The sequence below is a fragment of the Microtus oregoni genome, unplaced genomic scaffold (genome assembly GCF_018167655.1).
Source record: "Microtus oregoni isolate MIOR12 unplaced genomic scaffold, Mior012 000003F_ref0000135, whole genome shotgun sequence".
NCBI classification, from domain to species: Eukaryota; Metazoa; Chordata; class Mammalia; order Rodentia; family Cricetidae; genus Microtus; species Microtus oregoni.
Window position 1 is genome coordinate 42,212,357 of NW_024543062.1, and position 16,278 is coordinate 42,228,634.

At 38.8% G+C, this 16,278-nt stretch overlaps 1 protein-coding gene across 2 annotated transcripts in view; it reads right to left on the bottom strand.

The window, feature by feature from the left end:
• The window catches only part of Cdh20 (cadherin 20), a 250,098-nt gene that overhangs the window by 132,337 nt on the left and 101,483 nt on the right, over positions 1 to 16,278 (bottom strand). The window lies entirely within an intron of this gene.

Below are 16,278 nucleotides of genomic sequence, written 5' to 3' on the forward strand. Positions count from 1 at the left end.
TGGGCCAAGGCAGTTCCTTTATTAGGAACTCCATCAATTCCTCCATCAATTTGGGCATTGCTACAACATCCATTTGTGTGATCATTTTTCTAGCATTTCATCTCAAACAAAACCTTGAGTCCCACCTGTGTGGTTTGTTTCCCACCTTTTCAGGGAAGCAACACAGCATGGTGGGGAGCCACTGACCCTGGAGCTGGGAATCTTCCTTTCTCTGTTTTTGAGGTGGGTGATCTTGAAAATCAACCTCCATTCCTCAGTTTTATCATCTGCAAATGGATTGTAATGATGGTCGCAACTTCTGTGTTCTTCAGATGTTGGCGTTTGTGGAAGACAATGGGGTCTGCTATACATGGCAGTTATTGGCTTTTATTGTTTTTTTTTATAATTTAGACAGTAGAGACAGCTGCCAGGGTTGACAGGGTTTTCTGTGGACTCTCCATGTCTACTCCCCCTTCTTCCCACCTCAAGTCCTTCCTTCTCCCAACAATGATATTCTATTAATTCTTGCCTGATTATTGCCTACTTTGCTCTGTGTCCCACCTATCTTGTCGCTTCTTAAGACATATTTGAGTTGCTGTGGCCTCAGTTAGGGTCTTAACTGGCATACCCTTGGCCGGAGTCCCCACATAGAACCCCAGGGTTAGAGGATGTCCTGACCACAAACTGACTTGCTGTTTATCAAAACCAGGACATATCACAGGAACACCAACGGGAAGATGAGTAGGGACTGCAAGTGTTTATTAAGATGATGACTAATTTCCTTGAAAAGAAAATGAATCATACATATGTTTCTTATGCACGTCATTAATTCAGTCCTTGTGAGACAAGGGACACTGGCCTTCCAGGGGGAATGGCAGACATGAATACGTTTAAGCTCTTGGCAGGGCCTGGCTACATGAAGGAGAAGATTCACATGTAACACTAGAGTTGGAAAACCTTCCTCATGTTTGGTTAAAAAGCAAGAGACCAAATAACTCAAATAATAGCTCTCTCACCAGTGTGCTAGGCATATTAAAAATTTTGTATTTTGAGAAGATAAAGAATGCTATTTTCCACAAATAATTCCTCTCCTTGCCTCGGGCTTTAAAAACCCATTTTCAAACTCTTTTCTAAATTTAATGTCCTTTGCCCTCTCATATGCCATACTGTATTTCTTACAAAATGATATAATGAGAGCATATTGTGAGCTGGGCCCTGTTCTGAGAGGTTTACGTATGTTAACTCAGTTAATCTTCACAGCACCCTGGAAAGGCTTACTTATTCCTGTTTCAGATGGGACTCAGAATGAGAAAGTGAGCGCCAGGCTAACAGGCTCTCGGTAAGCTTTCTCTGGGGTCTCCATAGCACCACTACCTGTGGGGAGCTGGCAAAGGTGACCCTCAGAAGCAGGTAGAATTTCACGTGTCAGTCACACACTTTCCCCTGTTAGTCTGTTGCTTTCCAGGCTCCTACTGTTTTTCTGTCTGGTACGAGCCTTCTACTCTGTGAGGGCAATGAGAGGGTTGTAAAGTTCTCTCCACTGTCCTGCTCATCTTTGCCTTGAGACCATGCCTGAGCAGTAAAGCCAGGCGAACTGTAAATACAGACCATATGGTCAGACAGAGATTTCAGGATGCTAGCTCTTCCCAGCAAACACAGTTTTCAGCTTGGTACTGCATTTTACAAAGCCAGGAGAGGAGATGATAGAGTTAGAGAATGCAAACCATTAGCCTTCTCTATCTGTGGGCACCACATTCATGAATGTAACCAACCGGGATGCAAAAATATTTAGGAAAGAATTGTGTCTGTAAGGAACAGACCAGTTTTTATTTTGATTCATTTTGTTTTCTTGTTGATTTTTTTTCATTTGCCATTCACTTAAACAATAAAAAAGATCAACTTTCCATATCTTTTATAACATACCAGTTTTATAAGTAATCTAAGGATGATTTAAATACGGCAAAGGATGATGTAGGTCATATGCCAACACTACACCATATATATCAGGAACATTTGTGGAACTTAGTATTCTTAGGAATCCTGCAGCCTGTCCTCCATGGGTTGGGTAATGGTGGGTAACGGAAGATCATATGCATGCATGCATGTTTGCATTCACACATGCAGCCAATTGTTGTGACTGCCGAGTTAGCAGACATACTTTGGAAACTCCGGAGCTTTAGCTGTTGATGACATCATCAATTCTTCAATCTTGTGATCAATTCGGGCTGAAAATGTTAAGGAAATCCTGACATGGTGTGTGACATGGTTCAGGGCCAGAATTTTGCGTCATTTCTTTTAATGTTGGAAAGAAAGATTATAAAGGAGGAAGAAGCTCTATGTGATTTAAAATTGTGTGTGTAGAGGGTAGGTTTTATGTCGGGTTAGACTCCACTACTATTCCAGCGACACTAAAAAGGCTACCTGAAAGCAAATGTCAAAAAGAATATGCATTCTGGGAAATGTTATTTCAGAGACTACATCAACTAATCCTAAATCAATTTCTTGTGACATTAAATAAAATTAGTATATACCATAGTAGAGATGGATAAGCTCTCAGAAGAATAGTCACTGTGTATTTTATAAGTTTCTATAATATGATGGATGTTGTATTGATTGAGAAGAGAATACTAACTAACCTAGTGCAAATTAAGTTGAGTTGAGACACAGATAATACGCACTGCTCATATGGCCATACTTCCTGTTATCTGAAAAGATAAGACCCTTTGGTTTTGGTTGCCCTTCCATTTACTGAAGGTAAATTCAGTTTTCTAGCATCCTGTCAGCAAAATGAAAGATGTCTTTGCATACAGCCCAGTTTTTATCGAATGTATTGCTCATTTGTCTTGGCTGTGGTATATTGATGAATATGCAACAACAAGGCTAAAATGAAGGTACACTTGCCAAAGCATGGGAAGAAGATAAAATGGGAAAATTCCAGATCTCTAGAAAGACTAAAATTATTGAAAATGAGAACATTATCTTTGCGTATTAGCTAAATCCTTTGATTAATTTTGATACTTAAGTAAACTATGAAGTCCTGTCTCACTGAAGAAATTTAAATTTATTAATTGTAAATGAAAAAACAGACAGCTCATTTTCTAGCATTTGGAAGTGAGATACAGATAATTTGTGTTAAACTCAGATTTACAGAGTCAGATGACAAAGTCTCGAGTTTAGTGGTTTGTGTGAAAAGGTGTTTGGGAAGGAGCAGGGGAGAGGAGTCCGAGCTATGACATTATCATCAAATAGTGGCTCTTATCAAAATGTAACTCTCCTTTCTTCTAAGGATGGTGATGACGACATGGAGGAGGCAGGTGAGGAGGGAAGACAGAGGAAGAGAAGCAGCAGTGTCCTGGCTTGGTGATCCTCATGGGAGGCATGAGAAGGATCTCATGGTGGAGGCCAGCTTGAACTAGAAAATGAAAAGAAACAAACAAACAACAGCACCACCAAAAACTAAGCAGGGAGGTGGTGGAGCAATCCTTTAATTCCAGAATTAAGGAGGCAGAGGATGGCTTATCTCTGAGTTTGGGGCCAGCCTGGACTACAGTGTGAGCTCCAGGACAGCCAAGACTACACAGAGAAACTGAAACTCTATCTTAAAAAACAAAAACAAAAAGATGAAGCAAAAACAAACAAACAAAAACAAAAACTGAAGAAAAAGTTTCCCTGGAGGTTCAGAACAGATGTGGGTCTTCAAGATCCAAGCTCCAATAGCTCCATCAAACTCAGGAATTGGGAAGGAGAGGGTGACTCTAGATGATTAACCTAGATTTTGATTTAGAGACTAAACTATTGTCATTGTAGAATTCCAGGAAGAATACAGCATCCACACCCAGAAATAAACTGTCACATTCACTCAGAAGTGGAGCTGAAGGAACTGGGCTCAGAGCTCTACGAAGGACCTGGGACTGACAAGACACACTTAGAGGAGCGGCACCTCTTTTCAAGGTAATTTTCCACTCTCTGGACATCTATTGCTTGCTGCTGATCTATGCCTGCCCTGCCCTTCTCTTGTAGGTCTACATGTAGGGATCATTACTGTTCCTGATTCCCTGTGTGCTGCCAGCCATTACCTAGCTGTGGATGTTAAGCGATAAGGAGCAATGAGTCTATCATCTGTGAGCAAGACTTAACTTTTACAATTGCTAGTCTGGTCCCTTTCTCTCTGTCGCCTGACACTTCAGAGAGTTGTCTTGCTCACTAAAGAGAGAGAAGAGTTGCAAGAGCTTAATATAAACAAAGTGTTCTTTCTCCTTCTAACTATTATTAGTATTTAAAGGCTTAGGGACAGCGAATAAGCAAAGTTACAGGAAAACCTTCTCTGTGTTAAAGAGAATTCCCACATGAACACAGCAAAATGCTGTAACCACTTGAACATACTTTCCATTGTTTTATAAGGTAAGTTCTGTAAGTGGTTAACTCTGGTGATCAATAACAGCTCCTTCATGCTTACCAGTTGGTTGTGCTAAATGTGACCATATATGTAAACACATGTTTGTAAATACATGTTTGTTTACAAATATAAGTTTACTATGAATTCATATACATATAATGTTAAAATCTATTTTTGTTCTTCCAATATGTGTGGCAATTTCCTACTAAATCTCATACAATCAAAATCTCAGCATGATGGTGTGTTTCTAAATCTTGCCTTGCATGCTGAGTGACAATCATCCTTCCCCGTGAAGCAAGGGTACCTTGAGCTTTCGAACATGTGGAATTGCAGCTACAGCTGTGTAGTTTGCTTCTGAAAACACTTTCTCCCCACAGCACAGAACAAAGTTCAATAGCAAAGCAATTAGAGAAAATCTTATTAATTTGACTATTTGATAATTTTTTACATGTTGTAACATTTCTCTTTCCAGTGAAACATTAACTTACATTTCAACAATAATATAAGGACAGAAGAGGGTGAAGTGTAAAGACAGAGACATTGAAAAGCTGGAAAGCAACTTAAAAAGAACCAGCAGTTTGCCTTTTGCCTGCAAGTTGGCAACAGTTTTCCATATAGCTGTACTGGGTACAAAAGAACATTCTTGAAACAGAAGTTAAATATATATTTAATTATGTCATTAAGCTTATGTTGAAAATCACTTTTCCATCCTGTGGAGCTAGGGAACCACGCATGCTAATTTACCAGTAAGTTCCATGATGTTTTTTTATATATTATAAACTTCCTGATTAAGGTCATGAACACATGGATTTAATCCTACATTAATCACGAATCAATATCTCCTCTTGTTAGTGTAAATAATAAGTCTCTCTCCCTGTGTGTGTGTGTGTGTGTGTGTGTGTGTGTGTGTGTGAGAGAGAGAGAATGAGAGAGAGAGAGAGAGAGAGAGAGAGAGAGAGAGAGAGAGACTGTGTAGAGGTTGTTGAAGAGTAGCTGGGAAAACGAGCTAATCTGATGACATTCAAGCTGCTGGAGATGAAACTGGTGATTATTTACGTGAGACCACTGGGTCCTCATCCTTCACTGGCAGGGAATGAATAAAGCTCAGATTTTCCAGAAGAATTGGATCTAATTCCATGACCATGTGCTCTCTTCTGAAGAAGCAAGGGCTTATAGTAGTTTATATTTATGAGAGCTTTAACCATTCAGTGGTATAGCTGTGTTTAACAGTTAGGTCGCATGACTAAACAGTAAGACTTTTAAGTATGATTGCCAGAGACTAGGCCCTTCAGTCATGGGTTTCCCTGGTGAACTATGAAAGCAGGAATGGTGCCTGGAGAGACTGGGGAATTTGCAAACATAATAAGAGAGAATATTATGAATTTCATTATGTAAAATTTATCTTCATGGTCCATAGATTAAATTACACTTTTTCTTATGTTCTGTATTTACTGCAATATTCTTGCTACTTTCTTGTTTCCCTGCTTTGCTCCATTTATTTATAAAATAACTCTTAAGCATTTTTAAGAGTCCCAGGCTCTACAGTCTGAGCTAACCCAGCATTTTGAACATCCTTTTTATGCCATTTTATTAAATTTACTATCCTTAGAGTTAAGTATACTCTAAGGTTATGCCAACCTTAGTAATTAATTCTCTACTTAAACCTGAAAAGTCCAAGTCTTGCCTCTCACCCTTAAAATATATAGTTGGCAACATTTCAGAATGGGTTACTATGTAGGAGTTTTGCAACAATCAGCAAGAAGCCAGGCTAGATATTATTATTCCAGACAGAAAGCCACTAGGGAGGTGTCATGCTCTCCCATGGGCTCCTGGTTCCTTCAACATGCCCAGCACCTTGAAATCATTCAATAAATCTTTAAAAGATTCAATTAATCTTTAAATGATTCAAATATTTCAAATAATCTTTAAAAGAATACATAGACTATCCAGAACAATGCAAAAGTTAGTTTTTATTTTGATGTTTAGATTACTAAAGGATAAAATACACAAGAATGTGCCTGGACTTTTTAACAGGCTACTGATCAAATTCACATATGATAATTTTGTCTGGAAGACAAGCTTCTTATACCACAGTGGACTCCAGAGCCTGATTCTAAGTGATACTAAAAAACATCAGCTGAAAACAAACGAGGAAGAGAAAACCCTGGTAGGCTGCCTGCAGATCCTCTCTTCTGCCCCACTTCACCCAGATTTCATCCCCCAGTCTCTTCTCCAGCTCTGCAGCAGCACACCGGTGGCAGCCTTACCTGCCCCCTCCCCCAGTCTCATCTCCTGTGGAACGCACAGATCTTATTCTTCTAACCTCCCTCCCCCCACTCATTGCTTTGTCCCAGGCACCAAGCTCAGCAGATACTCCTTGTTAACCTAAGGGCCCCTCTAGTCAGGGCAACAGAGACCAGATCCATACGCCCCTCCCTCACCATCCAATACTTCTAGTCTCATCCTCAGCTCTGTGGAAGAGGACCTTCTGCAGTCTCCCTTGCCTCTCTGACTGCATCCTCAGCTCTGAGGAAGAGGACCTGCTGCAGTCTCCTTTGCCTCTCTGACTGCGTCCCCAGCTCTGTGGCAGAAGACCCTCTGCAGTCTCCCTTGCCTTTCTGACTGCGTCCCCATCTCTGTGGCAGAAGACAGTCTCCCTTGCCTCTCTGACTGTGTCCCCAGTTCTGTGGCAGAAGACCCTCTGCAGTCTCCTTTGCCTCTCTGACTGCATCCCCAAAAGGCACAAAGATCGTCTACTCTAACCTCCTTTCCCCTAGCTCATCCCAGTACCCCAGCCTCCATCGCCAGCAGCAGTCCACTGGGAACACACCAGCTGAGCTGGGCCAGGGGAGCAGGTAAGTCAACTGAAGATCTTTATTACTTCCTGCTCCCTCCGAATCCAGCCCCCAAGTCCCACCTCCCCTCTGAAGAAGAACACCTATGGAATCTTTGCTGTCTCCATGCTTGCATCTCCTGTGGATCACACAGATATTGTCCTTCTAACCTCCCGTGCCCCACTCATTGCTTTGCCACCCGACTCTAGCAGGTATCCCTTGCTAACCACGGGCTACTCCTGCCATGGAAGCCTGTAGGTTGTCTGCAAATTCTTTCTTGTTCCTGTGTCCCCAGAACCACTACTCCAGCGTCATCCCCAGCTCTGCTACAGAACACCTGAAGCAACAGTTATCCCCCCTCCATGCAGCTCCTATGGATCTCAAAGCCCTTCATGTCCCAACCTCCTTCTCCCCAGCTTTGCTTTATCTCAGGCCCTAAATCCAGCAGGCACTCCCTGCTAACCTATAAACTACCCACGCAGAGAGAGCAGGTCGGTTGTCTGTAGATCTCCCCATCTCCTTGTGTTCGTCTGGATCCAACCACCCAGTCTCATCTCCAGCCAGACCCTCTGGGGTGAACTCTCCTCATCGTCTCTCCACATTCCAAGGAGACTAAAGCAGCATATTCTTGTTGAGTCCTCCTGTGTTCTTCCTCAGACCCCTACCCTGTACCAATGCTAAGTGTCATCTCCCAACGCCCAGAAACCACCAGTGGCCACAACTATCAGGTCTACACAACCATTTCCTGTCAGGCAGTATACAGGCACTACACTCTCTGAAATAGAAACCTAGGAAGAAAATACTTACCCAATAAAGACAAACCCAGAAATCAGCACCCAGAGCTAGAATCAGCCCAATCCCATGGCCAGACGCCAGCATAAAAACAACCCATACCAGACAGGGCAATGTGTTTGCACTAGAGTACAGCTATCCCAACACAGCAGACCTTGGATGCTCCAATATAGCTGAGGTACAAGAAAAACATCTTAAAACTACCTGTATGAAGATGATAGAGGTCTTTAAAGAGAAAATTAATAAATTCCCTATTGAAATCCAGGAAGACACCAAATAAGGAAATAAATAAAGCAGTTTAAGACCTGAAGAAGGAAATATAATCAATAGAGAAAACCCAAACTGAAGGAATTTTGGAAATGAAAAACTTAGGATATTGAATAGGAACTACAGGTTTCATGAACAGAATACAAAGGATGGAAGAATCTCAGTTTGAAGATATGATAGAAATGGATACATAAGTCAAAGGAAATGTTAAATTAAAAAAAACACATGACACAAAACATTCAGGAATTTTGGGACACTATAAAAAGACTAAAGCTAAGAATATTAAAAACAGTGAAAGAGGAAGAAATCTAGCTCAAAGGCACAGAAAATGCTTTCCACAAAATCATAGAAGAAAAATTTCCTAATCTAAAGAAGAGCATACCTATAAAGGTACCAAACGCTTACAGAAAAGAAAATTCCACATAGATTGGACCAGAAAAGAAAATTCCCTTGCTACATGATAATCAAAACACTAAACATACAGAGCAAAGAATACTAAAAGCTGTAAGGAAAAAAGATCAAGTAACATATAAGGCACAATTACACCTGACTTCTCAATGGAGACTCTAAATGCCAGAGAACCTACAGAGATGTTCTCTAGATTCTAAGAGGCTATAGATGCCAGATACTGGGTTAGATTACTAACCTCACAACTTTCAATCACCGTAGATAGAGAAAATGAAATATTTTATGATAATGCTAAAATTAAACAGTATCTACCTACAAATCCAGCACTATAAAAGATGCTAGAAGGAAAATTACAACCTAAGGAGGTTAACTACACCTATGAAAACACAGGAAATAAATAATTTTGCAACAGCAAAACCAGAAGAAGGGACACACACACACACATAAATAATTTCCCACTCACACACACAACCAGAAACCAACAATAAAATAACAGAAATCAACAACCCTTGGTCATTCATATTTCTCAATATTAATGGTGTCAATTCCCCAAATAGAAATATGCAGACTAACAGAATGCATGTGAAAACAGGATCCATCCTTTTACTCCATTCAAGAAACATACCTCAACATCAAAGATAGATATGACTACAGGCTAAAGGTTTGGAAAAATATTCCAAGCAAATGGACTTATGAAACAAGCTGGTATAGTCACTTTAATTAACAAAATAGTCTTCAAACCAAACCTATTCAAAAGAGATAGGGAAAGAAATTTCATACTCATCAAAAGGAAAACTCAACCTAGGTGACATTTTAATCCATAAGATCTATGTCCTAAACACAAGGGCAACTGAAGTTGCAAAAGAAACACTACTATAGTTTAAATCATATACTTCATGCTCACTAATGCACAGGTCATCCAGACAAAAACTAGCCAGGGAAATGCTGGGGCTGACTTCCAAACAGATGAACTTAACAGATATATACAGAACATTCCACTCAGACAAAAAAGAAAATGTATCTTTCCTGTATCATACGAACTTTCTTAAAAATTGACCACATACTTGGAAACAAAGCCAGTCTCAATGGATACAAAAAAGTGAAATAACCCTCTGGATCCAATCAGACTACCCTGTATGAAAGGTAGATTTCAACAACAGATACAGCAACGTCTTAAAAAAGCATGGATACTAACCAACCCTCTACTGAATGAAAAATGGGTCATGGAAGAAATTAAAGATTTTCTAAAGTTCAAGGAATTCTAGAATTCAGCACAACATACTTAAACATGGAACATAATGAAAGCTGTGCTAAGAGAAAATTTCTAAACACTTAGTACCTACATAAAAACTTGGAAACATCTTGCTGGAGGGAGGCCACTTGTTGGTACACAGCTGCTCAGACCCAAAACAATCACACAGAAACTATATTGTTTAAAAAACAGCTTGGCCCATTATCTCTAGTTTCTTATTGGCTAACTCTTACATCTTAATTTAGCCCATTTTCTTTAATCTGTCTATCACTACGAAGTCATGGTCTACCAGGAAAGTTCCAGCGCATCTGTTTCTGGTGGCATCTCCATGTCTTCTTTCTGAGTCCACCCTTCTTTCTCCTAGAATTCAGTTTAGTTTTCTCCACTTAGATTTATTCCCCTATTGCTCTGCTATAGGCCCAAAGCAGTTCCTTTATTAACTAATGGTATTCACAGCATACAGAAGGAAATCCCACATCAATATCTCATACTAGCTAATTAAGAGCATACCTGAAAACTCTAGAATAAAAAGAAGTAAGCATGCTCAAGAGGAGTAGATGGGCTGAAACCAATAAAAGAGAAACAAGGAGAATAACACAAAGAATCAATGAAACAAAGAATTGTTTCTTAGAAAACATCAACAGAATAGATAAGCCCTTATGCAAACTAAATAAAAGGCAGAGAGAGAATATCCAAATTAGTAAAATTAGAAATTGTTATTAACTAGACAGATTCTAAGGAACAACAAACAATAAGGAAATTCAGAGAAACACAAGGACATGCTTTAAAAGCTCTCCTCACATCCCTGGGATTCCCAGATATCTGAGGGTGAGACCCAATGGAGTCATCCAATTTAGACTCTCTTTGCATAAAGTCTAGCTATGGGACTGTGCACCTGCTCCAAATAGCTGCTGAAGAAAGCCTCTCTGATGACTACCAGAAAGACCCTGAGCTATGAGTATAGCAGGATATCGTTTGGAATCATTTCATTAATTTTTTTTGCTAGTTGTGTTTAATTCCACCCTAGGTCTCTAGACTACCCAGTCTCGTTTTCCTGTGTATCCAGTCAGTGTAGGACATGGGTCCCCTCTCATGGTGCAGAACTCAAGTTAAACCAAACCTTGTTGTCCACTTCCACAAGCTCCCTGAAACCCGTATTCCATCAAATTGGAAAACTGAAAATAATGGAAAATTTTCTTGATATATACCACTTACTAAAGATAAATCAGAATCACTTAAGCAATTTGAATAGACCGATTGCCCATTAAATAGAAACAGTCGTTAAAGGCCCCCCCCCCAAAAAAAAACCCAGGGCCATATGAATTTGGCACACATGTCTACCAGACTCCAAAGAAGAGTTAATGCTATATCACTCCTCAAATGATTCCACTAATCAGAAACAGAAGGAAAAATGCCCAATGTGTTTTACAAGGCTACAGTTACCCTGATACCCAAAGCATATGCAAACACAACAAAGAAAAAGAATTGGAGAACAATTTTGCTGATTAAACTTGCAAAAATACCCAATAAAGTTATCTGAAAACTGAATCCGAGAACTCATCAAAAAAGAATTGTGGAAGTGGACAACAAGGTTTGGTTTAACTTGAGTTCTGCACCATGAGAGGGGACCCATCAGGATTAAGCAGGCTTTATGCCAGAAAGGCAGGGATGGTTCAATATATAAAAAACAATAAATGTAATCCACCATAAAAAGAAACTGAATGAAAAAGCACATGATCTTCTCATTGAATGTAGAAAAGTCCTTTGAAAAATTCCAAATCCCCTTCAAGATAAAAGTCTTGGAGAGATCAGGGATACAAGGGACATATATAAAAATAACAAAGGCAGTTTACATAGCTGACATTGAATTAAATGAAGAAAAACTCAAAGCAATTTAATTAAAATTGGGAATAAGACAAAGCTGTCTACTCTCTCATACTTATTTAATTTAGTACTTAAAGTCTTAACCAGAGCAATAAGGTAACTGAAGGAAATCAAAGGGTTACAAATTGGAAAGGAAAAAGTCAAGTTATTATTATTTGTAGATAATATGATAGTATTCATAAGCAATCCTAAAAAATGTACTAGACAACATCTACAGCTGATAAACCCCTTCAGCAAAGTATCTGAATACAACATTAACACACAAAAGTCAGTGACCTTTCGATAGACAACTGACAAAAGGACTGAGAAAGATTCATAGAAACAACACTCTTCACAAAAGTTCCAAATAATATTGAATATCTTGGGGTAACTCTAACCAAGCAAGTGAAAGATTGGGTAAAAATTTCAAGTATTGAAGAAAGAAATTGTAGAAGATATCAGAAGATGGAAAAATCTTCCATGATCATGTATTTGTAAGATTAACATAGTAAAAGTGGCCATCCTACCAAAAGCGATCTACAGATTAAATGGAATCCCCATCAAAATTCCAATACAATTCTTCACAGACATTGAAAGGACAAGTTTCAATTTCCTTTGGTAAAACAAAAACACAGAATAGCTAAAAATAATCCTGACCAATAAAAGAATAAAAAATCAGGGGTATCCCCATCCCTGATTTCAAATTGTGCTACAGAGCAATAGTAATAATAAGGAAAAGAACATGTGGTATTGGCATAAAAACAAATGGATTGATCATTGAAGTAGAATTGAAGACACAGAAGTAAAGTAAATCTACACACCTATGAACATATGATTTTTGAGATAAGCCAGAAAGACACACTGAGAAAAAAAAAGCAGCATCTTTGACAAATATGCTTGTCAGACTTGGTGTATGAATATAGAAGCTCCATATTTGTCACATTGCACGAAACTCAACTTCAAATGAACTGCAGACCTCAGAATAAAACCGCATACACAGAATCTGTCGGATGAGAAAAATACAGAAAAGCATTGAAATCCTGGTGCAGGAGATTTCCTGAACAGAACACCAATAGCACAGACACTAAGATCAACAATTAATGAATGTGACCTCATGAACTGAAAAGCTTTTGTAAGGCAAATGACAAGGTCATTCACACAAAGCTACAGACTTTAAAATGGGAAAAGATTTTTTTAAAAATAAACTCTATATTTGTTAGAGGACTAATATCAAAAATATTTAAAGAACTCAAGAAACTAGGTTTTAACCCAAATAATCCAATTAAAAAACAAGTACAGATCTAAACAGAGAATTCTCTACAGAGGAAACTCAAATTGCTGAGAAACACTTAAAGAACTGTTTAACATTCATAGCCATCAGAGCATTTGCAAATCAAAACTACTTTCAGAGTTCATCTCAAACCTGTGAGAATGGCTAAGATATATAATGCAAATGGTGACCCATCCTGGAGAGGAAGTGGGATAAGGGGAACACTCCTCCATTGCTGATGGGAGTGCAAACTTTGTAGAACCACTATGAGAATCAATATGGTGATTCCTCATAAAATTGGGAATTGATCTACTTCAAGATCTAGCTATACTACACTTGGGTATATACTCAAAGGACACGGCATCCTATCACAAAGCCACTTGATCAACTATGTTCATTGCGGCTCTATTCATAATAATCAGAAATTGGAAGCAGCCTAGATGTTCCTAAACAGAAGAATAAGTAAAGAAACTGGTACATTTACACAATGGAGTATTACTCAGCTGTTAAAAATAATGACATCATGATTTTGCAAGCAAATGGATAGTGATCAGAAAAAAGCATTCAGAGTGAGATAGCCAGGACCCAGAAAGATAAATATGGTATGAACTCTTTTCTATATGGATACTAGATATTACATAAATGATAACCAAATTACAATCCATAGACCACAAGAGGTTAGGTACAGAGGAAGGGACTTGGGATGATACATGGATTTCCCTGGGAGGGGGAAATAGAATATATTTTATGACTGAGTCTGGTTGGGATACAAATGGGAGCATCATGTGGGGAGAGGTAAAACAGATAGGGTTGAGGGAGAGAATGAGGGGGAAAAAACAGCCAGAATTGAAGGGTATTTGAGGAATGATATGGAAATTCAAAGTATTGGAAACTTCCTAAAATGTATGAAGGTGCTCTTAATGAGGTCTCCAATAATGGAAGGTTATGGAGTCCCGACTGGCCCCCTCTTGTCACCAAATGAGTCTTCCAGTACTGGGAAAGGGTTGCTTTTAATTGAGTTGCTAATCAAGGGCATCCCATGGCAATCCCCAAAGAACCCCGGTTGTGGCCAAGAAAATGGATTGCTCTCTGCAAATTGCCCCATTGCAGGGGACAACACCCATACAACTCATTGAATGTGGAGAATTCAAGTCAGAGTCTACATGGAGCCTTCACCCTTATATTCTAGTGCCTTTGGTGTAGGAAGGTACTCTGTAAACACCAAAAGAGAAACATAAATACCAAGTCACAAAACCTTTGACCTGCCTTCAAGATATGCTAAGGTAGTGGTGATACAGAACTTGAAGTAGCCAAGCAACATCTCTTTTGACTTAAGGCCTACTCCACAATATGGAATTCATACCTGATACTGTTTGCATGACCAAGAACCAGAGACTAGATATAGATAGCTCAGAAATGTAGGGTAAAGCCAAATATCGCTCAGTAAAAAAATTAACAATAAAAGGACTCCTGTTGATATTCTGTTATACTTACAGATCAGTACCTTACTTAGCCATCACCAAAGACGATTCCTCTTGCCACAGACTGAAGCAAATATAGAGACCCACAGCCAGACGTTATGCAGAGAGAGAAAGACAATAGAACACACAACTCGAAATGAGTTGTATCCATTGAAACCTTCATTTCAGAGTTTAGGAACCCCTGTGGAAGTGGAGGCAGAAAGAGTGTAAGAACCAGAGAAGATGGAGGACACTGAGAGAACAAGGTCCTCTGAATCAGCTGAGAAAGGCTTATATGAATTCACAAAGACTAAAGAAGCATGAGCAAAGCCTACACTGGCTGCAATAGATCCTATGTATATAATATTGTAGTTCTTAGCTTAGCATTGTTATGGGATTCTTGAGTGTGTAAATAAGTGGGTCTCTGATTCTTGGGCCTGCTCTTCGGTCTCTTTCATTCTCTTGGTTCACTTTATCTAGCCTTGATGTGATGGTATTTGTTTAATCTAATTATATTTTATTTTGTCATATTTGATTGTTATCTCCAATAAGCCTGTTCTGTTCAAATGAGAGATAAAAAGGGGAGTGGATCTGGAGAGGAGAGGAAATTGGGAGGGGACTGGGAAGAGTGGAGGGAAAGGAAACTGTAATCAAGATATATTGTATGAAAAAAATTTATTCTTTTTGATTTTGTTTGCTTTTTTTTTTTTGAGACAGGGTTTCTCTGTATAGCTCTGCCTGTTGTTAAACTCACTCTGTAGACTAGGCTGGCCTTGAACTCACAGATCTACGTGCCTTTGCCTCCCAAGTGCTCGGATCAAAGGTGTGCAAGACTACCACCAAAACAAAAGAGTCTGTTTTCAATAAATAGAAAAAAAATTGCACAATTTTAAAAATGAAAGAAAAAAGTATTGGATAACTGTAGACATGATCTACAAAGGTGTGTTTTACTCATATTTCAAACATTTTTATTGAAATGGATGAAGTCATTCATAAATTAGGTGACAGCAGACTTGGAATTTGTAAATAGCTAAATAGGCTGATGAATAGGCACAAATTCAAAAGATGAAGTGTTAACAACACAGTGAAATGCTTGGCATCTAGCCTAAATAGTATTGAACTATATAGACTTGTAAGGATGGAGTTTTTAATACAAATGAGGCCTGAGATTTACTTGATTGCAAACTCAATTACACGACATCAGTTCTAAAATATAAATGTGATTTGGTGCTACATTAATGATTAACAATGTTCCTATGGCCCATGAAGCTATCTTTGTGCATACAGCACCACATATGAATGCTTTTCTTAGGAAAAAGAGCTCCTGCCGCTGTTCATTAGCTTTTTAATGAGAAAAGTGACTCATGAAAAATGAAGCTTGAGCAGCTCAGTATGAAATGGTAAAAAAGTCTTATTCTGGATACATGTTAGGTCAAATTACACTTGTACCACTGGAATCAGTTCTGGAAATGCACTTTAAGAGAGAAGCGGATTAATTGAAGCATCTCCAGAAGGCAGTCTGGAGCAGCGAAAAGTCTGAAACCATGACCTGTAAATGTGTATTGAAGGATCTAGAGGGCAAAGCTGGGAAAAAGTATGATTTTACAGAAATATCACATGTGACTTAAAAAGTAATGGTTAGATTGAAAGAAGATATAGTTGTAAGTATGATAGAGACTGTGAGGAAATGGAAATTCTCATAAATTGTTAATGAGTGTACAATGATATGATTATACTACACAGCAATTTTGAATGAT